This window comes from Podarcis filfolensis, assembly GCF_964270895.1.
Source record: "Podarcis filfolensis genome assembly, chromosome: 7".
Classification (NCBI taxonomy): domain Eukaryota; kingdom Metazoa; phylum Chordata; class Lepidosauria; order Squamata; family Lacertidae; genus Podarcis; species Podarcis filfolensis.
This window is the reverse complement of record NC_139603.1, coordinates 68,947,005-68,974,048: the sequence shown is the minus strand read 5'-3', so window position 1 is coordinate 68,974,048 and position 27,044 is coordinate 68,947,005. Positions and strand designations below refer to the sequence as shown.

Sequence of the window (27,044 nt, the reverse complement as noted above, 5' to 3'; positions counted from 1 at the left end):
TGCACACCATTCCAAGAAAGATAGGGTCATCTCCCGCGTCCTGGACTGGGTGTGGAGGGGATGGCCCAGCAGCAGCCCCGGGCCAGAATTCGCCGGCTACACAACCCGCAAACATGAACTGTCAGCCCACAAGGGGTGCCTGTTATGGGGAAGCAGGGTCGTTGTTCCCCAGCCCCTCCGCAAAAGGGTCCTCACAGCCCTACACGAGACACACCCAGGGGTAGTAAGAATGAAGGCCCTTGCCAGGAGTTATGTGTGGTGGCCGGGGATCGACGGAGAGATAGAGGCCTGGGTCAAACACTGCCAGGCCTGCCAAGAATCCCGCCCAGATCCCCCAAGGGCCCCAGTCCAGTCCTGGGAGTCCGCCCGAGCACCATGGTCACGCCTGCATGTGGACTTCGCTGGCCCCTTTCAGGGGAAAACATTCTTCATAGTGGTGGACTCCTACACCAAATGGCTGGAAGTCGCACTGGTACCGTCCACTTCTACGTCCGCAGCCATCCGGGTACTACGCAGGCTGTTTGCAACCCACGGGCTCCCTGACACTCTCGTCTCAGACAACGGGACTGCATTTACGTCAGGAGAATTCCAAACCTTCACAGCGCAGAACGCCATCCGCCACATCCGTTCGGCGCCATTCCACCCTGCCACCAACGGCCAAGCAGAACGCATGGTGCGGACCACCAAGGACACCCTTCGCCGCATGACGCAAGGGGATTGGGAGTACCGCCTTGCCACATTCCTCCTAGCACAACACAGCACCCCCAGCTCAACGACTGGCCGGAGCCCCGCTGAACTACTAATGGGTCGGCGCCTTGCAATCAGATTGGACCGCCTTCACCCCGATAGAGCTCAGGATGAGGTAGTGGTGGGGGAAGGCAGGAACCCCCGGACCTTCGAGGCCCAGGACCCAGTGTACGCAAAGAATTTTGGGGCAGGCCCAGCATGGGTACCCGCCACAGTCACCAGGGTCACTGGTCCCGTGTCGTACGAGGTGCTAACGGATGGGGGGCAATGCTGGCGCCGCCACTGCGACCAGATACGGCGACGATTCCCGGGAGAAAACCAGGAGGAGGAAAGGTCAGAGGAGTCCCAAGGGAACAGAGGGGCAGTGAGGCCCATAGAGCAGGAGGGGCCAGCAGGAGAGGCAGAATCAGTAAATACAGAGAGGACCCGCGAAGCCAAAAGGACACCGGAACCAGAACCACGACTGAGCGAGCCGGTTGCACCAGACCAGACAGGCCCATCACAGCCAGCATCCTTGGAACATGAGCCAGAACCTGAACCCCGGACCAGGGAACACCCCAGGCCGCAACGCACACGTAGGCCGCCAGCGTACCTTGAGGACTATGAATGCGACCTCCCGGGCAGGACTGGAACTTAGAGGGGAGGGGTGTTATGTACTGAGTTGAATAGGATCCAAACTGCACACGTAGGCCGCCAGCGTACCTTGAGGACTATGAATGCGACCTCCCGGGCAGGACTGGAACTTAGAGGGGAGGGGTGTTATGTACTGAGTTGAATAGGATCCAAACTGCAGCAGTCTGATTGGTCCTAGAACAATAGGATTCAGAATGCAGCAGTCAGATTGGTCCTAGAACAATGCAGCAATATGATTGGTTGGCAGGAACCACCCAATCATGCTCCAGATAGAAGTGAATCCACAACCTGATTGGCTTACAGTAGAATTCCGGAATTAGCCAATCATGTGCAGCCCATTGTGTAAATAATGTATATAAAGCAGATACCTTGAGGGGACTCTCATTCATTCCTCCTCACCACTATGAGCTGAATAAAGAGCATGAAATCACCTTGCGACTCTGAGTATATTTCAGAAACACAATGCAAATTGGGGTGGGGGTGGGACTTCATCAGCTGTATGTCATTGGCAGAATGAAAGCAAGAGTGAACACTGGTCGGTATTCCCTGGGTTGGTTGGTTTCTGTTCTGGACATTAGATGAATAATTCGGCAATTTCCACTCCCATTTCCAGTGGAGATTGCTGGCATCCCTACAAGTGACTGAGGTCACGTGAAGCTTGGCCCTCTTCTGCTTACTAGCATTCTTCAGTCTCCTTTCTGTGATAGGAATTTTGAGGTCTTAGATATATGTTAAATGTTCATAAGTGTTCCAACCAAGCATGTACATTAATCAGCACAGGAAGACCAACCTGAAACCATTTTTGATTCCCAAACTGACCTCAAATATTTCTCTGCAAGGTCAAAGTGGGAAACCTCCCCATTGTCTCTTTCCTCACAAATCCTGTCTTAAAGGCACATTTAAGATATGAATAGGCTGTGAGCCTGACCTGGCTCAGAAACTAAGTATTTATCATTACAAAAGACTAGCCAGGCTCCCCAGGCAATCCAATCAAGTGACCATTAAACAGATAACCTGGCAGACAGGAAAAACAACATTCAAATTTCTGTTTTAGACCACCTTTTCTGTGATGTGTTGTTGTTGTTTAGTCGTTTAGTCGTGTCTGACTCTTCGTGACCCCATGGACCAGAGCACGCCAGGCACTCCTGTCTTCCACTGCCTCCCGCAGTTTGGTCAGACTCATGTTTGTAGCTTCGAGAACACTGTCCAACCATCTCGTCCTCTGTCATCCCCTTCTCCTTGTGCCCTCAATCTTTCCCAACATCAGGGTCTTTTCCAGGGAGTCTTCTCTTCTCATGAGGTGGCCAAAGTATTGGAGCCTCAGCTTCACGATCTGTCCTTCCAGTGAGCACTCAGGGCTGATTTCCTGAAGAATGGATAGGTTTGATCTTCTTGCAGTCCATGGGACTCTCAAGAGTCTCTTCCAGACCATAATTCAAAAGCATCAATTCTTCGGCGATCAGCCTTCTTTATGGTCCAGCTCTCACTTCCATACATCACTACTGGGAAAACCATGGCTTTTACTATACGGACCTTTGTTGGCAAGGTGATAACCTGTGATGTAGGTATGATGTTTGTGGGGTGGTGGTCTTGGGTTACATCCCTTCTGTGATGTATGTATGATGTATGGAGGGGTGGTCTTGAGCTCCAGGGCAGGGAATTTAAAATGTCTATACAGTGGTACCTCAGGTTAAATACTTAATTCGTTCTGGAGGTCCGTACTTAACCTGAAACTGTTCTTAACCTGAAGCACCACTTTAGCTAATGGGGCCTCCTGCTGCTGCCGTGCTGCCGGAGCACGATTTCTGTTCTAATCCTGAAGCAAAGTTCTTAACCTGAAGCACTATTTCTGGGTTAGCAGAGTCTGTAACCTGAAGCGTATGTAACCTGAAGCGTATGTAACCCGAGGTACCACTGTAGAAGAGTAGGCACACTTTTGTTATGGGTTCCTCCTCCCTCCTGCGTGTGGTGAGTGAGGACCCTGTTGCAACAGATCAATAAAGATCAGGCTTACTAGCTGCTTTGCTTCTCAATATTCTCTGGTTGGCCTCTGTTATTTTCTCCTACCAATAGGGAACCTACGTAAGGACTCTATATGGGCTCTTGGATACCCCATAAGGGAAAAGGGTAGATTTTTCTTTACAACATTTCCTTCCTCTAGCTTGCCAGATTTTGCACCTTCTCCTCCAGGAACCTTTTCCAGAACCACATTCCCTTGTGGGAATGCATGCCAATGGTGTGTGGGGCCAGAGGCAAATGTGGGCAGAGCAATGGATGTGACCTCTTACCTTTGCTCAGTTGGGTACATTCCAGCCATGCAAAAGCCAGGCATTTCCACAACATCCCTCCATCTAGGCAATCAAGGGGCTTTATCGCAGTCTGAAGACACATCCAAGTGTTATAAGAAAAAAAACTGTTCCTTTATCGCTTATGGGGTACCCAAGAGCCTGTATAGAGTCCATGTGTATGTTTTCTGTTGGTAGGAGAAAATGACAGACGCCAACCAGAGAATATTGAGAAGCAAAGCAGCTAGTATTAAATTTATTGAATTGTTGCAACAGGGTCCCCCACTCAACCCACACAGGGAGGGAGGAAAGGAACTCAGAACAATGGTGTCCAAGCTCTTATATACTTTTGAAATTGCCTCCCCTGTAGCTCAAGACCACCCCCCGAAACATCATACACACATCACAGAAAGAGGTGGTCCCCAGAAGAAATTTGAGTGTGTTGCTTCTCCCCTGTCTGCCAGGATACCTGATAATGCCTTATCCGATTGCCTTTTCTGGGTAGCCTGGTCATTCCTTTGAGATGGTAACTACTTAGTTCCTGAATCTCTTACACATATTGATACTGTGCTCATCAGCTTAACGGATACTTGTGAGACTGTATTTACAGGGAGGTGTAAGCCCCTACAGTCCAAAGACAATTGAAAAGCTTTTTCCATTTCCTTCCTCCTCGCAGAGAAATATTTGAGGTCAATTTGGGAGAGTCAAAATGGCTTCAGGATTGTTCTCCTGTACTATTTCAGACATGTGGTTTATATACTTATGTACGTGTTTGCCTTGTACACTTATGAACATTTATTTTATATATACAAGACCTTAGAATTCCTATAACACAAGCCTTGCAGAAGGACTGGAGGCAGCAGCAGAGCAGGGCCAAGGAGACCTGGCCTGGGGGGTGGGATCTTGAGGGCTAAATAGAGAGACTTAAAAAGGACGACATTTGGCCCTCAGCTCTCTTGTTCATAGCTCCTACGTTGTCTCCAACCTACCTTTATAATCTTTCCCTTTCTCCCTCAACTCTTTTTCTCCTCTCCTATGTTTATCTTGACTTCTGTCACCTCTACTTCCTCAAGTAGTTGTGTGCCACACCTGCAAGAGAAATGCCAGCTGCAATTCCATTCCCCCGGCCCAACACCACATTTTCCATGGAAAATGCATTGAGCTGTTCAGATTCTGGCCAGTCCTGGTTGCATTTCCCTTCCGTCAATATTTTATCAACTCCTTCACAGCACCTGCCCTTAATCCAGTATGCCAAACCAGTTCTCTTGTTTGTTTTGGATATCCTTCTTTGGATACCCTATCTAGACTTTAGGCTGATTTTGTGCACATGTCAGGTAGTTTTTTCTTTAATAAATAGACTCACAGGCATCTGTGCACGCCAGCTTTACTGAAGTGCCAAATATGGGGAAAGGGAATCTGAGGCTCTGTGAGATTTGGAAAGAGCATGCTATGCACAGTGCTAGGAAGGCTAAGAAAGGGCAGAAAATAAAATTTAGAAGCACTATTGTGCAGATATTTTACTTTCTATCTTTAAAAAGGCCAATCTCTCATAAATTAAAATATCATTTAAAAATGAAATGGAATCAAACAAATGTCTCTTTAAGATGGCACTCTGCAGTTTATGTGCTGTTTACATGGAATGATTACTGCTCTGCTAACTCATCCTCTGCTCTGCATCCATCCCCATTTCAAAACAAAACAAAACCTTGAAATGTTCATCATGGGATGCAGGTTGCAATAATCATTCAGGTAATTTTCTGCTACAAAATGAAAGAACAAGCAAAAAAGCTGGTGCAGATATTCATATCCTAAATCAAGGTGGGGAGGGGAAATGGATTTCATCCTTGCAGTTTTAGAGAATGGAGGGAGACTGTAAACATAACAAGATAATGAAGGAAATGCAATTGCAAAGAGAAGTTCTTGCTGATAGACGTTAAGGGGATTGTAAGTGGAGCAGCTAATGTGCACAGCAACTGGCCATTGTGCAACACCCATGAGGCCTCATGGAGAATGTGCACATAACTCTTTCATGAAGAGGGACTTGAGCGCATTTCCTGGTCAATATACATAATCTCCAGCAGGCATGGGAAATGTGCATATTTTGGCTGAATTTTGCACATTCTCCAGCCAACACATAGTGGTGAGAATGCTGGAATAGGATGCAGGAGAACAATGTTCAAATCCTCACTCAGCCTTGAAGCTCACTGGGTGTCCTTGGACTGTCCTAACCTACCTCACACAGTTGTCACAGTGATAAAATGGAGATCAGGGTAGAGAACCACGTATGCAATCTGGAGCTTCTTGGAGGATAGGTGGGATGTAGATGTAATAAAACTCATGGAGAACTCTGGAAGTTCAGGGCTCTAAATCACATGGGGAGCTTACTCAAGAGCATCAGGCTCCCCACTGGACATCACAGAACGGCCTCTACCGCAGATCACAGTGAGCTGGGCAGCCTGTATGGGAGAAGACAACCATTCAGATAACCTGCTCCCAAGGTGTTTAGGGCCTTATGAGTCAAAATTAATACCTTAAACCATGGGTAGCCAACCTGATTCCCTACAGATGTTATGGACTACAGCCCCATTCCGCATGGCCAATGGCCAGGGATGCTAATAGTTGTCATCTAAAACATCTGGAGCAGACCATGTTGGCTACCCCAGCCTCAAAGCTAATATCCATTTGATTGGATTCCACATTGCTTGTGTTGTGCCTGGTACAACGAAGCACCAACAGTTATTTATTCTCTTGCTTGGCTTTTAAAAAACCTTCAAGAAATACCTGTCCACTTAGATAGCTTTCAGGGGGGTACCTACCTACAGGATACCTACCCACTTCATGCATCTGTCAAAATAGACTCAAGTCCATAGAGGTTTTTGGCTCAAAGTGAATTTTACCTTCTAAAAATGTGTTTTTATTGAAGGAGCCCCCACAGTCTTGTTTTTGTTCAGCCACCACTCTGGAAAAGAGAATTAGTTATCTCAGGCTAGTGAATGGGTGGCTGTGGATCATGGTTTTTAGAGCCTTTTCAAACTTTTACTTAGCACTGTTTCTGCAATGAACCTGTTAGCTTTTGAACATTATGCGTAAAAATATCCTTTTGCTAGACAGTAAGGGGGATGGCTATTCAATTGACACTCCAAACCAGATGCCTCATGCTTCTTCTTCTTCCATTATTATTTCCTCTGTGGATTCTACATGATGTGACATTTTATCTGTTATCTTTCCAGGCACGGGGGAAGCAAACGAGGGAGCTGATTAACAGAACCCCGTGCGCAACTAGGAAGCACCGTTCCCCAAGTGCTGAGATGCACAACTGTGCTTTTCAGGCTAATTTGAACGGTGGTGATTGTGTAATGAGAAGGAAGAAAACTGAGAAACATTTATGATTTACTCCGACAGCTGGAATGTATTTATCCAGCCAACGGAGAGGGGGAAAATATTGCTGCTTTTAGTGAAGAAGAGCATAAGTCAAAGCGAAGAAAAACACAGCAATGTTGTGATCAGCACAGGGAAGGAGAAAACAGCCTCAGTTGGTTGGGGTGTCCAAATTCAATACAGATGATATTTGTCTCCGTTAGCTAAAGAATGCCTTAGGAGACAGAGTGAAAGGTCAGGATAGATGTAATCGAGAGAGACAGCAGTTACTCCATTTTCTCATAATAGGGATTCCATTGATAGCTTGCTCACACATCTGTACACACTCGTTTGAAGCGATTCCAGATAATTGGCTAGGTGCTGGCCTCGCTGTGATGGAAATGGCTCAACATGGCCAAATGTTTCTTACAATGGAACATACAGAAAGCAAAGTGTGAAAAATATCCTGGGTAAAGGGAAAAACCTTGTTGAATATGCTTTAGGTGGGAAGCTAACTCCTGATCAGTGCCCTTTGAGGGCCAGTGGGGCCTTCAGAATCATAGCTTACCTGCCTGGGTGTGAACAGCAATTCTGGCAATTTGAATTTAGAGTTACTGGCCCCTCCAGTCTCTGCCAAGAGGTGCAAAATCACAGAGATTTTGACACTTAACCATGGTTTGTGTTTCCAATGGAAAATGAGGCACAGCGGAGACTGTAGTGTCTTTATGAAAATTTTTTTTGCACATATTTACATCTGCGTTTCGATGAGGAGAGGGTTCTGAGCATCCCAACTCCAGAGGGGCTTGCTCCCCGCAGCGGAGCAACATTAGATTCAAAGGCACCCAAAACACCATCTCTGTGTCTCCTCCACATGATTTGTACGTCCATTGGCCTGCATAGCATCTGGCTCCACCCTTCTTTTTCTCAGATCCCCTTGCTAAAATGCAACCCAAGTCTCCTGGGGAAAAAAAGACTTTCTGTAGTGACATCACACTCACTGTGACCCTGGCAACCTCCCTCTCCCGACTCTGTTGTTGTATTTTGCTAACTAACACATAACTGGGGGAGGGACTCCATCTTGTCTCAATGGTTCACTTTTTGTCAGGGTAATGACTCTGCCATCACCTCTTTTGTTCTTTGATGGTACCTCTCTCAGCCGATCTCCTGAGGAAGCTGGTTTGACTTCTTTTTTAGGCCTTTTTTAGGAATCTTAGGGGATCCTTGTACCCTGCAAACCCATTATACTAGGTAGAGAAAAGCAGTCTGAAGGTGGCTCCATACTGTCAGTATTTTGGAGCGGGGATTCAAGTGAAAGTTGGTCATTCCCTGTGTTGGCGAGGCTCATTTGACAACAACAAGAAACCAAGCCTTCGTGTCATTGACCCAGCATTGTGGAACACTCTGCCAACAGAGATTCAGCAGGTGTCTTCAAGTTTTAAATGCATGTTGAAAACTTGTCTATTCCATTGGGCTTTTACAGGCAGTTAAGAATAACTCCACAATACATAGGTGATTTTTGATTTCAACTTTCTATATGGTTTTTATTGTATGGTTTGATGTGCTATTGTTGCAAACCACTCTGATTTTTTATGAATAGTGGTATATAAATAGTTTAAGTAAAAGCAAAAAAATAGATTGTGTAGCTGTCTATTATTCTACGTGCACGCACGCACACATACACATTGCTATTAATAACTTCTTTCTCTTTGCAATAACCTTACTGTGAGCCACAAATCTCAGAAGCAAATACAAACATATTGCCACATTAGAGACAGTGGGAATAAAGTGCTCCTGAGTGGCTTGTGGACAGCAGCCTGCCGCTTGTGACTCTTTGACCAGCCATAAAGCTTAAGCGCTGGTGCTGACCACCCATGAGCTGGTTGCAACATTTCTGCAGAGGATTTTAAAATGTTTCTCATTGCCAAGAGCTAATCTGTCTTTAAGTGCTTTAGAGTAATGGAAAGTCCTGTGCCAGAAGCGAGAAAGGAAACATAGCATAACATGCTTGGGTCTGGATGTGGTCAATTAAGCATAGCAGCTAAAAAAGGCTGCTAACTTGCTTTCTTAAAATAAAAACAGGCGATTAGTGGGCCAGTTTATGTAAGCACGCTGTGCGATGCAAAACAGAATGTGAGCATTGGGAAAATTCATAAATGTTAAGTAATACTTGCTGTTTAAATATGATCCATATACATGTATAAGTATACTAGTACACATATATACACAATAGGCAAGTACAGGTTTAGGCAAGTGATGTTCCAGAAGACCACCTTGTGGTTGCTACTACTACTACTACTACTACTACTACTACTATTATTATTATTATTATTATTATTATTATTACAGTGGTACCTCAGGTTACATACGCATCAGCTTACATATGCTTCAGGTTACAGACTCTGCTAACCCAGAAATAGTACCTTGGGTTAAGAACTTTGCTTCAGGATGAGAACAGAAATTGTTTTTTTTAAAAAATAATATTTATTAACAGTTTAGAGACTACAAAAGAAAGAAAAAGAATTAAAGAAAACAATACGATACAATACAAAAACAAAAACACTACATAACACTAACACTAAAACATTGAATTAACAAAACAAACACAATTTAAAACACATCCAATAATTTCAGTATCTTATCTTTCATTCGCTTGTTTCAACGACCTCCTCACACCTCCCCTTTTGTATTCCACTTCAATTAACTGTTTCAGCAATTCCTTTCCATCTTCCTCTGTTTTCTGTCCTGTAATTTATCTTAACATATTCTAACCTTATGAGAACAGAAATTGTATGGCGGTGGCAGCAGGAGGCCCCATTAGCTAAAGTGGTGCTTCAGGTTAAGAACAGTTTCAGGTTAAGAACGGACCTCCGGAACGAATTAAGTACTTAACCCGAGGTACCACTGTGCATCTTTGTTTAGGGCCCTCTTCGGGTCTCTCTTAAAGGAGCCATGTGCCAGATACAGTGATATCTCGGGTTACAGATGCTTCAGGTTATAGACACTTCAGGTTACAGACTCCGCTAACCCAGAAATAGTACCTCAGGTTAAGAACTTTACCTCAGGATGAGAACAGAAATCGCACGGTGGCAGCGGGAGGCCCCATTAGCTAAAGTGGTGCTTCAGATTAAGAACAGTTTCAGGTTAAGAACGGACCTCCGGAACGAATTAAGTACTTAACCCGAAGTACCACTGTATTCTATTGCATTTGCACCCCACCTTTTCCTCCAATGAACTCAAAGTGGCACCTACAGTTCTCCCCCTCCTCATTCAATCCCCACAACAACTCTGTAAAGTAGGTTAGGCTAAGAAGTAGTGACTGGCCCAAGATGAGCTTCAAAGCCAAGAGGGGATTTGAATCCTGGTCTCCCAGGCTGTAACCCAACACTTTGGTCTTGCTTGATTTAAAGCAACACCCCAAGAAAGAGGGGGGCGGCAGGGGAGAGTGCCAGTGTGGTGTAGTGGTTAAGAGCGATAGATTCATAATCTGGGGAACTGGGTTCGCGTCTCCGCTCCTCCACATGCAGCTGCTGAGTGACCTTGGGCCAGTCACACTTCTTTGAAGTCTCTCAGCCTCACTCATCTCACAGAGTGTTTGTTGTGGGGGAGGAAGCGAAAGGAGAATGGTAACCGCTTTGAGACGATATCAAATCCAAACTCCTCCTCCTCCTCCTCCTCCTCCTCCTCCTCCTCCTCCTCCTCCTCCTCCTCCTCCTCTCTTCTTCTTCTTCTTCTTCTTCTTCTTCTTCTTCTTCTTCTTCTCTAAGATTGTTCTTCCTACCTGCACTTTTTTATAAGCACTTGTATTAAACAATTATGCTGTCCGATTAATCACAACACTTTTTAATCCATTTTGCTTTTGGCATGTGGTCCCCAGAAGGTTGCTTACAAAGTTCTTCTTCTTCGGTGATCACTCATAGCTGAATAAGATTGTCTTCCATGAGCACAATCTTAACAGTGACTGTGGAGGCCACTTCTGGATCAACATGTCCTTCCACAGTGGGGACATAGGTTTCCAAGCAGGAGTTGGTCACAGTGATGGTTTGCCAAGCGGGTTTATAGCTTACAAAGTTATATGGCCCTTGGCCATAGGAAAATCCCCTTCATATGGTTCCCTTCCCTGGTCATAATGGAACAACCCAACAGAACCATGAGGTTTGTGCATAGTTATCATAGCCATGGAATGTTGGGGGGGGGGGAGAGAGAAAAGAAAAGTGGGTGGAGAATGATACATCCTATTTGAGCTCCTTACAGCTTATATTACCCTGGAGAAGGGAATGAACAGGAGCTCTCCTGCTAAAGAGTGAGGAAGATACACACTGCAACATTTTGTTGCAACTTGTTTCTCCTATCACAGTAACACCTTAAAACAGGGCAGTTCTCATCTTTTCCAAGAAAAATTTCCAGCTACAACTCTCCTGCAATACAGCTGGTCCATAACTGTAAGTACAAATGGTGGCTCATCTGAGCATAGCTCCCTGGGAACTGAAAGCAACAGTGCTATAGGCAGGAACCAAAATGGTTAACTTGGGACTTTCCTTAAAGTGCTGTATTCATGGGGGATTACCTTCCACCTGAGTTGACTCAAACAGTCATTCCTTTACCTGCCAATATGCAGCATATGAAAAACCACGGCTTTTAAAATAGCTTTTGTTTCAAAGCTTTCATGGCTTGAAACGCCTTCTTAGCTGTTTTATAAAATAAAATGCATTTTCTTAGCAAGGGTGTTCCTATACAGTGGTACCTCGGGTTACAGATGCTTCAGGTTACAGACTCTGCTAAGCCAGAAATAGTACCTTGGGTTAAGAACTTTGCTTCAGGATGAGAACAGAAATCGCGCGGCAGCAGCAGGAGGCCCCATTAGCTAAAGTGGTACCTCAGGTTAAGAACAGTTTCAGGTGAAGAACAGACCTTCAGAACGAATTAAGTTCTTAACCCGAGGTACCACTGTATTGTGATGGTATAAAATCTCTATCCAATCTCTTTACTGCAACAAATCCAGTTATGCCATTTTAGACATAATGCTACTAATAAGAATGTCAAATTTACGCATTGGCTTTGGGTACAGAACACTTTGTGCATTTTGCATTCAAAAAAGTTATTCTTAATAGTGGTTGTATTTTTTAAAAATGTTTGCCCCCTCAGTTACTTTTAGTATTTGAGAGGCATGGTTATTTGATAAAGTGAAATACACACCTACAAGTTTTGTGCTTTGCATATAGAAGTAGACAAGCTCCTATCTTTAGGTTAAGAGGACAAGGAAGCAGAAAGTGAGGAGTGGGCTGCTCAGGTGTGCAGATGGTAAAATTGTTCTTTGGTTGTATCAGTTCAGAATGTAGAGCAGGAGGAGTGGAAAACACATGTCTGAATGTTCTCCCAAGCAAATTATTATTATTATTATTATTATTATTATTATTATTATTATTATTCACATGGAAGACTAACAAGACTGGGGAGCAGTAGTTTTAGAACTATTCTCCATATTATCTTATCTCAATATCTATGTGACCCTCCAAGCATCCTTTCTATTATACGTTCATGATTATTTGTGCTCACAATGATATTGATGTTGTTATACACAATCCTGCTTTCAATACTATTTGTACCTGCAAAAGTTTCAGGACAGACATCCTGCTTCATTTGCAATCAGTGCATGTTTTATACCTTCCTGCTGAAATCCTGGAACTGTTCATTCTACAAATTTTCCAGGGTGGGTTGTGGTGGGGTTTTTTTTGGGGGGAGGGGGGTGTTCCACTTTTGTTGTGCTATAGTGCAAGAGCCCCCCTCCAGTTGGCAATAATGCAGTAACACTGGAGAAGCACCACAGAAGGATATGTGGACTATCCAGTACAAATCCACCACTAGTACATTATTATTGCATCAATTGCATGCTGCAGAATTCACTTGCAAAAGGAAAAAAAAATCAGTCTGGAGGGGTCCTATCTATCTAAAACCTTTCAGGAATATTTTTAACAAATAGAGAAAATTCAGCCACGTGGTCTCCCACCTGCTTAAAATCACAGCCATTCGTAAGTAAGTAAGTAAAAATATACAGAAGCAGCAGCCAGGATGGTCTTGGGGCCCAATTCCCACATATTTTGTAGAGAAAAGAGATGATTCAAACGAGGGCTGCAAGAATGATTGGAATCGGTTGTTTAAGCAATGGCAATTTTAACTGATTCACCGGTGAAGGTCAAATTTAATCACTGGGACTGCGAGTTATCTTGCTGCCGCCCAGGTTGTGTTGACCCTGTAACAAGCGGTTGTAAGCACAACTTCCGTTTCGAGGCGATGTTGCAGGGAATGCCTGCTTCGGACATGAACAAAGACTAAAGACCACACATCCTGCCTGCCAGACCAGCAGGAAATAGATAAAGTCAAAACACCTTGTAAGGGGGAGTAAGACAGTTTGAGGTATCAGGCATGATCTGCCCAGCTCTCTGCCTTCAGCAAGCCTTGGGGTCTCAAATTTCAGCGGCAACCTGTGTGACACCAATATTTGGTGCCCTCCTGCCTCTCACCTTCCATTCTACATCATAGTTGTGATGCCCCTGAGGCTCAGCACTAGGCCTGGGTGATACATCAATATATGAGAAGCATATGTATGATGTATGATGATATGTATCGATGTATGAGAAGCAGACCGCGATGTCGGTTTCACTCAGCCGTATATCGCTGGTGAAACCGCCGCTGCCGCTCCTGAGTCTCTCTGCTAGCAGCATCCACTGTAGGGAGTCAAGAATTTCTTCCTCTCCAGTGGGCACTGCTAGCAGAGGAACTCTGGAGCGGCAGTGGTTTCACCAGCGATATATCGCTGGGTGAAACCGCCATCCCACTCTGCCCTCATACGACGGATAGGGAGAAACAAGTTGTATCGGCGAGGCTCCGATACAGCTTCTTCCTCCCTCTGCATCTTTAAACTGCTCAACGGAGGAGTGTGTAGCTGCCCCTGCCTCAGTCAAGCAGTTAAAGGAGCCCCCAGTCCAGTGCTGGCTTCTGCAAGCCTGCAATGGGGTGGGAGCTCTGTGAAACTGCTCAGCTGAGGGGAGCGTGGTTGCCGCTCCCTGCAGTGAGCAGTTAAAGGAGCCCTGATGCTTTGCCCGCTCGCAGCAAGAGCACCAGGGCTGTCTCAGCTGGGGGAGGGGAACCTTCCCCCCCCCACAGCTGAACAGCACAAACTGCATTGTCCCAGCTTGCAAGCCTGGGTGAAACCGACTCTGCTCTCGAGGTGAGAGCTGGGGCAGTTTCACCTGCTTTCTCGCGGGCAGAGGCCAATGCATCTTGTTTTTTCAACATTGTGGTGTATCGCCAAACCACGATGTTTGGTTGGCAAATACACTGCAGTGTTGAAAAGCTGATATCTCCCATGCCTACCAAGCACCCAGTGTGAACTGCTCGTGCTTTCCTAAATCTGCCTCTGCGGCCTGGCCTTGAGGAAGGTTGTGTAATACAATTTGGGTATTGATGAGGAATTTCTCTCTGCCTGTCAGGTTAAAGAGGAGCACCACCAGCTCCCCTAACCAGAAAAGGCGGGAGCCAGAAGAAGACAGTGCTGGACACTGATGGAATACTGCACGCTTGCCTGACCCAGAAAAGGGCAAGCCAGAAGCAGAGGTTCAGGGCTTCCTGTTTCCGGTGGTGAGAAATGGCTGACTCCCACATGATCGGACCTCAGTCGTGCCGGTAATTCAGGGTTGATATAGGGGTAATTAGCCCTGGCAGACTCAGGGTGGGGGACGACTGTCTCGTAGACCCGCAGATCGTCCGAGATTCTCAGCTGGCATCAAGGTGCAAGCGGCAGGACCCTGGGTCCCAGAGCACGACATGGCTGGCACTCTCCAATGTCATTCTCATAGCCAGAAATATCTCTTTGATAAAATGATTGGATTTGGGCAATAAACAGACATAGTCTGGACCGAAAAAGACTAAGGAAAAACCTGCAGAACTGTACAGTCCCTGGTGTTTAAGTTTAAGCTCAGACTTCAAAGAGATTCTCATCATGGCGTGTGGATTACGGAGGTGTTTGGTGTGTCTTTTGTTTCTTCTTAACAACTACAATTGGTTTTCTATACCAAGCCTCATTAAGAAACCTTTTTTAAAAAACGGAGTACATATGGACTTCTATTTATGATTAAGTATTCAGCTGCGCAGCTTTACTTAGACTTGATAAAGATAAAAGAAGAAACAAGATGGCACTTGTTAGTATGACGCAGCACGGGAAAATGAGAATTCTTCTCTTTTTTGAGGGAAGTGGGAAATACAATGGTACCTCGGGTTACATACGCTTCAGGTTACAGACTCCGCTAACCCAGAAATATTACCTTGGGTTAAGAACTTTGCTTCAGGATAAGAACAGAAATTGTGCTCTGGCGGCGCGGCGGCAGCAGGAGGCCCCATTAGCTAAAAGAATGCCCTACTCAAGAAATAATAGTTAAGAGTAAAGAGGGCGGATGCAAAGGAAACTTCTTATTGTGTCAAGAATGGCTCAACCTGCTATAACTTGGTTATGCACAAAATGAAAAGCCAGGTTGCCACACCTAGCACCGCCCCCCCCCCCGAGTGAGAGGCAAGGGGGAGGGAAAAAATGGAAATGCTTTTTATTGGTTTTACAAAATATATCTTACAGTTAACACATTTAAGTTTTAAAATCAAGCAAGACTCTTCAGACTTCCCTCCTCCCCTCCGTGGGTCCCGTGGGACACTTAGGAGAGGTCAGAGGGAGAAGATTGGGAGGAGGGGCTGGATGCTGAAGGGGCAACAGGGTTTAGTGAGCAGGAAGAGCCTGCGGCAGGGAGCAGTTCAGACTCTGAGGCTGAAGCAGAGGAAGGGGGTCAAGAGGCTGCTGAAGAATCTAGGGAGTCTCCTTCTCCCACTGCAACAAGCTCCCCTCTCCCCTGGTCTCCATGAAAGCACAGAATAATGAGGAGAACAGACCAGAGGCGCACAGATACAGTTTGAGACTGCTTGGAAAACATCCAGGAGAGGAGGAACCGTAGAGAGGGTGGAAGAGTGGGTTTTCAGTCCTGGCAACTGCTCCATAGGGGCAAGACCTACTGGGAATTGTTGTTGAGACCACTAGGCTGAGTTGTATGTTCATTTCCTTGAATAGTTAACTTCATTGTCAATGCAGATCTGCTTCCTTTATTGCTGACCTGCGTCTGACTCCAGCCGTTACACATACGTCCAGATTGCTTGATCGCAATCAGGGCCTTTTTTCATCTGAAACCCCCTGGAACTGAGTTCCGGCACCTCTTTGTAGCGTACCAGCAGCTGTATAGCGGCATGGCGCCCAGGGCTGCGTGTCAGAGGCTTCGGGCTGCATGCCTTTCATGGCTTTGTGTCAGAGGTTATGGGGCAGCGAGGTGGAGGCGACGCTTTAATGTGGCCGCAGCGGGTTGTGTGTATCTGAAGAAGTGTGCATGCACACGAAAGCTCATACCAAGAACTAACTTAGTTGGTCTTTAAGGTGCTACTGGCAGGAAAAAAATTTTTGTTTCAAAAAAAAAGTGGGAGTTCCTGCACCTTTTTCTAGAAAAAATAATACAGCATAATACTTTTGGAAAGTAAGATGCAAGCTAGTTTGTTGACATTTATCTCAAATCTCAGGTGCCTGGAATAGCATTTTTCTGAGGGCTGCCCATCATTTCATGTTCTGTACTCCTGGTACAGATACCCACACAAAAGCACATCTAATAATGTATGTGCGGCACATGTCCGTTTAAATTCTGTCAACTGAATAAAGGCCTTCTGTCGTTGTTTTAAACCCATCTGAGGCTGATTATTTAATTTTAGGCTGTGCATACCTTCCTTGAAACCAAAGGTAACACACATCACTAACCACCTTTAGTTCTTCCTAGTTTCATCTGATCAGGCTGTGGGACATTCTATCAATGGACGTATTTCTGAGATTTTATACCTTGCTTTTCTATCTGATGCTTTTCATTCATTTCTTTTTAGATTAACATTTATAAGCTGCTTTCCCCATCTCCCGAAAAGTGCAAAGCAAGATGCAGCAGCATAACGAAACGAAATGGGATTAAAAAGAACCTCACACACCCAATTAAACAGATGCAATATAAAAAAATAAAAAGTAAAATCTGGCTTGTACGTTCCCGACCGTGGGCTTTGGTCTGCCTGCCTGTTGGAAGACTTCCTCCTGGACAACATTTCTGGTCCCTTGCCGAGGAGGAGCCCGACCAGATCCCCGGACGGGTTCCAACGTGCACACACACCCGCGTGTGTATGTGTGTGTGTGACAAACGACCTATTGAAATGGCTTCCGCGCGCCGTGCTGCGGTTGCCACGACAACCAATGCTCTTTTGGTTTTGCATCGGGCCATGTGACAGCGACTTTGACGTCAGCCGGAGGCAGGCGATGTGGTGGGAGCTTGGCGAGCCGGGGGAGAGTGAGAATCTCTCCGCTGGCGGTGGAGGCTGCCGGGCTTATCTCGCTCGCTCTTGCGCGCGCTCGCCGCCGCCGCCTGCCTGCCTGCCTGCCTCGGGCTGCCGGAGCATGGAGCACTGAAGAGCTGCCTTTCTGCACGGTGAGGTAAAGAAAGCATTAATATTATTAGTATTAGTATTAGTATTAGCATTGTTCTCTCCTCGCGCGCCAGGGCAATTCCACGCCTCGCTTTCCTGCCCGCCACTATTGCGCTTGTTTCGGCCGCTTGGCGAGTTTCCCGCTAGAGGAGCCGCGGAAGAGGCGCTTCGACTTCTCCCTCCACGGACTTGAACCGGCGGCGGCGGCGGCAGAGGGAAATGAAGCGGAGGGATTCCAGTCGGGACACTTCTCCAGCCTCCCGGGATAAAGCGCGTGTGTATGTCTGGGTGGGGGAAACACGAGTTGTGTCTGGAGCCACGCTTCCGCCCAGCTTCCCCAAGGCTTCGGGGGAGCCTCGGAGCTTTAGGTCGAGGCTTTCAGTGCGCGCTCATGAAACTGCCTTCCTGATCCGATTAAAGAGCCTGCTTTGGCCGAGGGCTCTCTTTTTACGCAGCGCCTTGGCGGCGCTTGCCCGAAGGGGGCCCCGATCCTCGATGTGTGTGGGGGGGCTTCCTCTCCCAGGTTACGGGCTAGACTGCAACCTGAGCAGGGGGTTCCTCGGGAGGAAGTCCCGTTGAATGCCCTGGGAGGGAACTTCTCAGGGCGCGCAAGTGTAAGGAGGCACCACCGGCTGATGGGGAAAGGAAGGAGGTTAGCACAACAAACGCTGAGAGCTGCATTCTCTCCCCTTCCCCGGTAGGCGAGATTTTGTTTCAGTTTGCAGAAGCATCTTATATTTGCAAGGGGAAAGGGTGGTAAACAGGCTGTAAGCAGCAGGGAAGGGGTCTCGGGAGCAGCCTGACAGCTTAATCTGAAATGTGTGCTGCTGAGATACTAGATGAAAAGTAGTGAACTGTGTGGCTCTTTTCCCACTCTGCCAATCCCACTTGTAGCTTCGCCTTTCAAGTTCTTCTGCGGCGGAAAAGTACGTAAGTTGCAAGAGCTAAAAAAAGGATACCTCAGTGGAACATTATTTTCTTCTTCTTTGAATAAATAGAAGGCTGCTTCCTCCAGTCCCCTTTGTTAAAGGAAGGGTAGGGGAAGATGGTTGTATTATGTGCAGAAATATTATTTGCAGAAACCTTGATAATGGAGGATATGGATATGATTGGATATGGGTGTTTGCCGATGTTTCCCACCTTCAGAACGGAGGAAGGCTCATGAATTAGAACAAAGATACAATGCACTGCTTGTCTTTTTCTAACCAAAAGTGTAGGGCTTTATTATTACTAGCAATAAAAGAAACCACATTTCTTTGAAAAGTCTTGTGGATCTCTACACTGCATTTGAAACATAGCTGGCAATTTAAGTGTGCACGCATGCACTAGTTAAACAAAGGCTTGAAAGAAATGTGGTTAAACTTTTCAGGGATATGAATGAAAGCAGCTTTGAAAAATTATTGCAAGTTATCTTCCTTTGGTGTGAAGGTTTAAGTGAGAAAGCAACTGTAGATTTGATTTTCTGGGAGTTGGAGAAATAAATGCACCGTCTTTCTCAACATGCTTATGCTGAAACTTATTCAGGTTGTTGTTTTATATTAACTTGTGAATGATGTTCTTTTTTAAAACTGCATTTTCTTGTGTTTGGCTCATTTGTGAACATTGGGGGTTGCTGCCCAGCTTCCCTGCTTAGGCAAAACGTACCTAAGCAAATCTCAATGATTGCAGCTGTTTCAAAGTACCACAGGGAATGTAATTTTACTGATCTATTAAAATTCTACATGGAGTCCCTCCGGGGACAAACAAAGCCTTTTAAACGCCCCACTGTGTGTATTAATCAGTTCCTAGACTTGAAGGCAGGACTGTGAGCCCCTTTTGCCTACAAACAGTAGACCAGTTGTTCAGTTGTAGGGAAATATTGCTTTGAATAATTGCTTTCAAGTGTAGAAACTTTATACAGTAGTCTAGCCCTCTGACTTCCTGAATTACTGCACAGTGCTTGAAATCCACAGTCCTTTATTTGCTTCAGAATAGTCCTGTTGGGTTGCATCCTCAGCCCTGTATTTACTCTGAAGTAGCTCTGCTCCGAAACAGTGAGTTGTGGAACTGGAATGAATGTAGGAGTTGCAGCAACTAGCTCAACATTTATTAAACCTCAGACTTCTGGGCTTGCGGCCAGACCTTGTAAACTCACACTTTTGAATACAACCGCACTCTGCATCTGAAGTTCAGTTGAGCAGATGAGTTATTTGGTTTATTATTGAAATCCTTTTTGTGGCTAGTGCACATGTATGTTGTAGCCTTATAGAATCTCTATCTGAAGTCCACAAAAAGGGTTTCCCTGAAACAAGGATGGGGAACCTGCTTGGGAGTTCAACACCCATCAGCCCTGACCAGTATGGGCATTGCTAAGACAGGAGCTGTCATGCAACAACCTCTGGAGGGCCATAGGTTCCCCATTCTTGAAACTGAAGTGGCTGTTTATCACCCACACCTAATCCCAGATTGGTCCCTTTGTTAGAGGACAAATGTTGTTGTAGTTGCTCACCAAGTGTTAGATTTGCTGGTTGGAAACAGAAGTAACTGTGGGCGCTTACGTTCTCAATCAGGGTTTCACAAACCTGGGTCTCCAGCTGTTTTTGGACTACAGTTCCCATCATCCCTGACCACTGGTCCTGCTAGCTAGGGGTGATGGGAGTTGTAGTCCAAAAAAGCAGCTGGAGACCCAAGTTTTGGAAACCCTGTTCTAAATCCAAAAAGTATTCAGACACCAGAGTTCTTCCACACTGCCAGCTCCTGTTGTATAATAACCCCAAGTTCCAATGGATGTTGTGCAGGGGACATGGGATGAGTTTGTGATTTTTCCCCCAGGGTTACAACATCAGAAAGCGATGGAGTGCTGTCTCCCTGGAATGGGGGATGTTGTGATGGGGACGTCAAACCTGTTGCATGTCAACCAGTCATGCCCTAGTGAAGAAGCTAGGGAGGGGTGGGGGACCATGTTAACGGTAAAGGTAAAGGGACCCCTGACCATTAGGTCCAGTCGTGGCCGACTCTGGGGTTGCGGTGCTCATCTCGCTTTACTGGCCGAGGTACAGCTTCCGGGTCATGTGGCCAGCATGACTAAGCCGCTTCTGGCGAACCAGAGCAGCGCACGGAAACACCGTTTACCTTCCCGCCGGAGCGGTACCTATTTATCTACTTGCACTTTGATGTGCTTTCGAACTGCTAGGTGGGCAGGAGCAGGGACCGAGCAACGGGAGCTCACCCCGTTGCGGGGATTCGAACCGCCGACCTTCTGATCGGCAAGTCCTAGGCTCCGTGGTTTAACCCACAGTGCCACCCGCGTCCATACCTCCTCCTTTATTGTGCAGCATGGCATGCTTGCTTGAAACATCTATTTTTGTTCTACTATGCCCAGTTTCAAATTTAATTCAAAAACTTCTGAATAGTGGGAACCCTGTCTGGGGGGCACCATGCATGCCATCCACGTCTCGTGTGAATTCGCCCGCTTGCGTAGTTAAGCCAAACCTGGACTATTGGTGGCGGCATGGAGCCTGTGCACAAGGCTGGGCAATCCAGATGGGCAAAACGATTAACTATATTGCAGTGTCCACATTGCAGCTTCCATAAAATGGACCAAGCCAGCTTTCACCAACCCGGTGCCCTCCAGGTGTTTTGGATTACAACTCGCATCAGCTCTGGGTTCAATAGAGTTTGATAGGGTTTTCCACCTTGTATCTAGACAGGGTCTGTTTGTGAGACATCATTGGACAATAATAGACTGTCTGTCACTTGGTCAGGCATGTTCCAGTGTGCTCGATCCTCCTTAAATTCTTGTTGGCAGGACTAGATGAGATCATTTCAGTATATTTCAAAACCTAACGATGCCACTCGTGATTATTATTCATGTATAATTCAGTTTGGTTTCATTTCCATATTGGCCACCGGCTATAATAGAAATGCAAAAACGCAATGCATAACATTTTAACAAAATCCATATTTTAAAGATTGTTATGAAGGGCAACGGAAGTGTCAACCAGAATTAATTGTCATCATAGCAGCCGCAGCTTGAATTTCAATGAAAGTTGTATGAGTTGAATGCAAGCTGCTGACTTGAGTTATACTTCTTGATATCTGTTAGCTAACAAAATTAATGAGCTGATCAAAGCATGATTAAGCATGATTAAGTAGGATTAAACATGTTTGGTTTGTACTAACAAAGTAGGTGCTCTTTTGTGTGTGTGTGTGGAAAAACAGCCATTGTGTTGTCCTACTTGCAAGTGATTTGAAAGCAAAACTAGTCGTTTCTTTTGGCTGTGTTCACACATAACGTTAAACCATAGTTAACGTTTAATTATGTTTAACTGTGTCTCAATAAAATGAGCAGTGTCCCTACCTCATTCCTCTCCTGCTCCTTGGCTGTGCTGCACTGGGAGAACAAACCACAACTTTTGGCCTGTCATGCCGCTTGAAACTGAGCTCAGGGTTTGTTTTCCCCAAATAAATGATGAGCAGCAAGCCAACAACAGACTATGGGTACCACCTGCAGTTTGCTTGGAGAGACGTAAACCATGAGCCCAAGTTCAGATAACAAAGACTCGTCATTTGTTGTTCATGGTGTGACCAAGATTGGGGGAGAAGAGAAATAGGAATATTTAAACACTGTGTGCCAGCTTGCCGCTTGTTCATGTTGAACCATAGCTAAACATAAAATGTTAAACTTTGATATGATGTGTGAACCATTTCATAGACTAGAGATAAGAGAGTGCAACCAACCAAATGTTATGCAACCTTCATTCACTTCCATGGGCCTAAAATCCCATTAAAATGGGAGGCTGCACATTTGCAGTGTTAAATGGATTGGACTTGTAGGCTGTGCTTTTACATTTGAATATGCCTGTGGGGTTCTGCTGAGCACTGTTCACCACTGCCAGCACCATATATGTTATCAATTTCTACATAATTCCAGCTAGTTATTGGGCTTTGTTACTGTGGCTTTATTGCTGCTATGATCGTACGAAACAAGCAGTGGTCATCCAACAGGGATAGAGAGAGCTGGAACAAACCAGGCACATGGCTGCCCAGCATCTAATTATTTGAAGCTGTTGCCTTAGCATTTGACCAGTTAGTTCAACTGTGGATAGAGCTATCCCCCTCTGCCCCAATGCAATGGTGGCTCCTAGGAGTCAGAAGAGTTTCTACACCTGTGTTCAAAGTGGGATGGGCTGGTGGGCGGTTCTCAAAAGACTTCAGTACGGAATGACCCAAAAATTATTCTTCTTCTTCTTTGGCGATCACTCGTAGCCAAGTAAGATTGTCTTCCATAAACACGGTTTTAACAATGAGTCCGTAAGTGACTGTGGAGGCCAATTCTGGATCCACACATCCTTCCACAGCGGGGACATTGGTTTCCGGGTGGGAGTTGATCACAGTGTGGATTTGCCAAGCGTGCCTTCCTCTTAGCACGTTTCTCCCTTGCGTCCTAAGTTTGAGTATCTTCAAAGCCCATGACACCTTTGATAAAGGCTGTTCTCCAACTGGAGCACTCGCAGGCCAGTGTTTCCCAGTTGTCAGTGTTTATACTACATTTTTTTTTAGATTTGCCTTGAGACAGTCTTTAAACCTCTTTTGTTGACCACCAGCTGCTTCCCAGGTATAATAAGCATCAGCATTGCACAGGACAGAAATGACTTCTGGCAATCAGATTGCTTACCATATAGTGAAACCAAGTTTGTCTGCAAGTACAGCACTGGTTCCTGCGGATCTAGTCCAGGATGGAATGGCCATGGGATAGACTGTATTTCTCAGGGGTGGCGTGTCTTGGGAGAAGAATACCACGTTGCGGTCTCCCTTATGGTGCAGACACCACCTGGCAATTATGCAAGTATGTACCCATTTGCCTACTGTGCATCCCTGTGTGGGGACATATTGTAGAAGTCAACCCACTTGGTTGTGGCTAACCATGATTTTATAGCCTGATTTGCAAGTAAGGCTGGATACTGTAGAGTTTCTTGTAGTTCTTCAGTGGGATAGACTCCCCCCCTCCCCCAGTTTATTTTATAAATACCAGGGCTTGCTGTTTTGGCAAAATATTGAGTACTTAGGAAAGCTGGCTATTGGACCATTTAGCTCAGTGTTGTCTGCACTGATGGACAGTAGCTTTCCTGTATTTCGTACAGAGGTTCCCCCCACCCCATCCCTCGCTTGAAATGTCCGAGGTTGAATCTGAGGCCCTTTTCAGGGAAAACATTTGGTCCTCTGTAGAACTGCAGCCCCCTAGTCTTAACTAACAGGGTTCTGAAGTGTGGGCACACTTATCATACATGTGGTGAAAGCTATATATACTTGTTAAGCCTGCTTTTAATTTTTGCCTTCATTTTCATAATCATTCACTTCAATGGAGTCACAAAAGAATGTTACCATATTTTTTGCTCTATAACTCACTTTTTCCCTCCTAAAAAGTAAGGGGAAATGTGTGTGCATCTTATGGAGCGAATGCAGGCTGCGCAGCTATCCCAGAAGCCAGAACAGCAAGAGGGATTGCTGTTCTGGCTTCTGAGATACAGAATATTTTTTTTCTTGTTTTCCTCCTCCAAAAACTAGGTGCATCTTGTGGTCTGGTGCGTCTTATAGAGTGAAAAATACGGTACATTTAATGCTTTTTGATGTCTGCCTGTTCCTGTGCATTTTGGGGAGGAGACCGTGCTGCCGAGAGTCCATGGCAAAGACCTGTTAGCTTGCCAAAGCCCATACTCCAGACCTCTGAGGTGGTCTGCTGTATACCATGCTCTCTGCCACAGGGCTGTGCAACTCACCAGAGTGCGTTAGGCCTCTTCACCGAGAGTGGTTTTGAACATTATGGAATAGCAGGTGAGGAGGAGGAATTTGTATCCAATTTTTAATTTATTACTTATTTACGATATTTGCAGCCCAGTCTTCATTGAACATTTCCTGTCCCAGAGTGGGAAAGTAAAGTAATAAAAATAAACCAAGATACAAAAAAAAAAGATACAAAAATTACCAAGTCATATAAGCAGGTGCAGTAAATAACATATTAACAGTTTTGTCCTAAGATAAACAAGCAAAACCACGACAACAAGCATTAAAATTCCCAGTTCAGATACCTAGGTGAACAAACACACACACACACACACACACACACACACACACACAATTTAAACGGATTAAGCAACTAGCATTCTTAGCAGCAGTTCCCACCCTGTTTTCCCCTCATGGCAGCCCACTCACTTCCCCTCTGTCTTTCACATTAAGAGGGCCCCACTCTGTGGCATCTGACTACCGGTAAATCTGGCTCCTTCTGCACTACACAGTTAAAGCAACATCATACAACTATAAACAGTCATGCCTTCCTGGGAACTGTGGATTGTTAAGAGTGCTGAGAGTTCTTAGGAGACCCCACCCCAAGCTACAATTCCCAAAGTAGGTTAATAGTCAATCCCTCGCCCCAAGGAACTCTGGCGTAACAAAAGGATTAAATTGAGTTATTTATTTCTTGAATGCAAAAAAAAAAAAACCCTCTTGCATTGACTTAGTGCACCAGCAAACATTACTTGGGGCCGGATTCTCCCCTTCCCCCCACACCTCCAAAATTGGCAGGGGGACCCCCATATCAGTGTGTGGGGAGAGAGGAGGAAGAATTCTTCCATCTGGCAAGCTGATTTTCTTGCACATACAGAATGTCTGCAATAGCGTGACGTTGAATTTCACTTGGTCACTATTCTGTGACATATTGGTTGCTCCTACCAAAGGGGTTGAGGATTCTGGGTTGCCCCCTTCTATGGACCATCATGGCTGTCTATGTATTCCCCAGATAAAAACACGGTCCTCCCCCACCTTTCTATATGGCTTTCTTGGCATTATTTATCCCACAGGTTACACAAGGATTTGGCACGTGTCCCTCCCATTAGTCTTAATTCGAGGTGCACGTGCCAATCCTTTGCACGCACTCTGGGATGAATCTGCCTGCTTCACATATCACCTCTTTTTATCCATGGAGATGACAGAGTCTTAGTCATCATTATAAGAGACACGGAGCATGGTTTATAGCGCTTTCCCTTAAATAAAATATCAGCCAAAAAAACAAAACAAAACAAAACCCATCATGAAATCTCACCTGCTCTCATACAATGAGTTTATTAAAACCAGACAGAATTTGCAAACAGGCTCAAATTCTGAACGTAGTTGATCTGGTTATTACTGTGCTTTGTTTTATACGTGTATGCATGTGATGACCTTTGATGGGGGAGGTCAGTGGCAATAAATAAAACGTCAGTCCGGTTTCTCAGCTACATAGGAAGCTGCCTTTATACTAAGTCAGACCATTGGTACTGTATAGCAGTGGCTTTCGTTGGATTTCAGACAGGAGTATTTCCCAGCCTTACCTGGAGATTCAGGGATTGAATCCAGGGGCTTCTGCAGTTTCAGCCTTTCTGCAGATAGCACAAGTAACCCACACATTTGTGGATGGGATGGAGCAGGACTGCAAGGTACCACCATGTGAGGAATAGATGGGCCTCACATTCAGTGTGCTTGGCCTGAATTAAGGGGTGAAAGGCGGTGCGAGTTAAGAGTTTCAAACGGCTCAATAGGGCCCTGTGGGGATCTGCAACCATGTGTACACAATGTATCATCTATGTGTTGTTGTTGTTTAGTCGTTCAGTCGTGTCCGACTCTTCGTGACCCCATGGACCAAAGCACGCCAGGCACTTCTGTCTTCCACTGCCTCCCGCAGTTTGGTCAAACTCATGCTGGTAGCTTCGAGAACACTATCCAACCGTCTCGTCCTCTGTCGTCCCCTTCTCCTTGTGCCCTCCATCTTTCCCAACATCCGGGTCTTTTCCAGGGAGTCTTCTCTTCTCATGAGGTGGCCAAAGTATTGGAGCCTCAGCTTCAGGATCTGTCCTTCCAGTGAGCACTCAGGGCTGATTTCCTTGTTTTAAGGAAATCATCTATGTAGTTTTATATATATTTTAAGAAGAAGCCTTTCGATAATATTTTTGTTGAGCTTGCAAAGGCAGTCGGTTCCGTACTTAGTTGCACCTGTTTCATTTATTGCCTTTTCTAATAAGTGTGTAACTAGGCTGTTATAAGGAAACTTAATTTTAACAAGTGTAACTTAGCATACCAGGAGAATGAAAGGAATCTAATACTTTTTTTTGAGTTTTAAAACATGAGCAGATATTTGACGCCTTTCACCAACCAGTTTTAACCACAACCGGACCTCTGTGGAGTTTGCAACAATCAAGACTCACTTTATAAATCAATCCCAGATGCAGTGCATCTGGCATTCAGTCATTACCTCATGGTCTCTTGGAACCCCAAGTACAAAAATTGAACCCCAGAATATTTTTGGTTTTCATCTCCTCAGGAGACTGTTCTGCAGAAGTCTCTGCTGCGACAGTTGATTGCTGCAACAGATTATTAGGAAAAGAGGAAAAGAGGTGGGCTGTATTCTTGCTGCAGTTTAACAGAGCAATACCATTTTGCCAAGGCAGGAGGGAATTGCATTGTTACTACACT

The 27,044-nt window shown here is 45.5% G+C and overlaps 1 protein-coding gene and 1 long non-coding RNA gene across 6 annotated transcripts in view; both read left to right on the top strand.

Moving 5' to 3' along the window:
- Positions 1-11,223: 11,223 nt before the first annotated feature.
- On the top strand, positions 11,224-15,126 carry LOC310766541. Its single transcript, XR_014550234.1, has 2 exons — positions 11,224-11,461; positions 14,510-15,126. It is a non-coding gene; the product is annotated as an uncharacterized lncRNA (long non-coding RNA).
- Positions 15,127-17,384: 2,258 nt separating this feature from the next.
- The window catches only part of NCALD (neurocalcin delta), a 54,582-nt gene continuing 44,922 nt past the window's right edge, over positions 17,385-27,044 (top strand). Inside the window, exon 1 of one of the 5 annotated variants that reach the window (XM_083622790.1) lies at positions 17,385-17,563. The gene's annotated coding sequence lies outside the window, so the exon portion shown is untranslated. Of the gene's footprint in view, positions 17,569-17,818; positions 17,840-17,939; positions 18,259-18,345; positions 18,488-27,044 lie in introns of those variants that run through there. The other 4 variants (XM_083622789.1, XM_083622793.1, XM_083622791.1 and 1 more) reach the window with 4 other exon arrangements.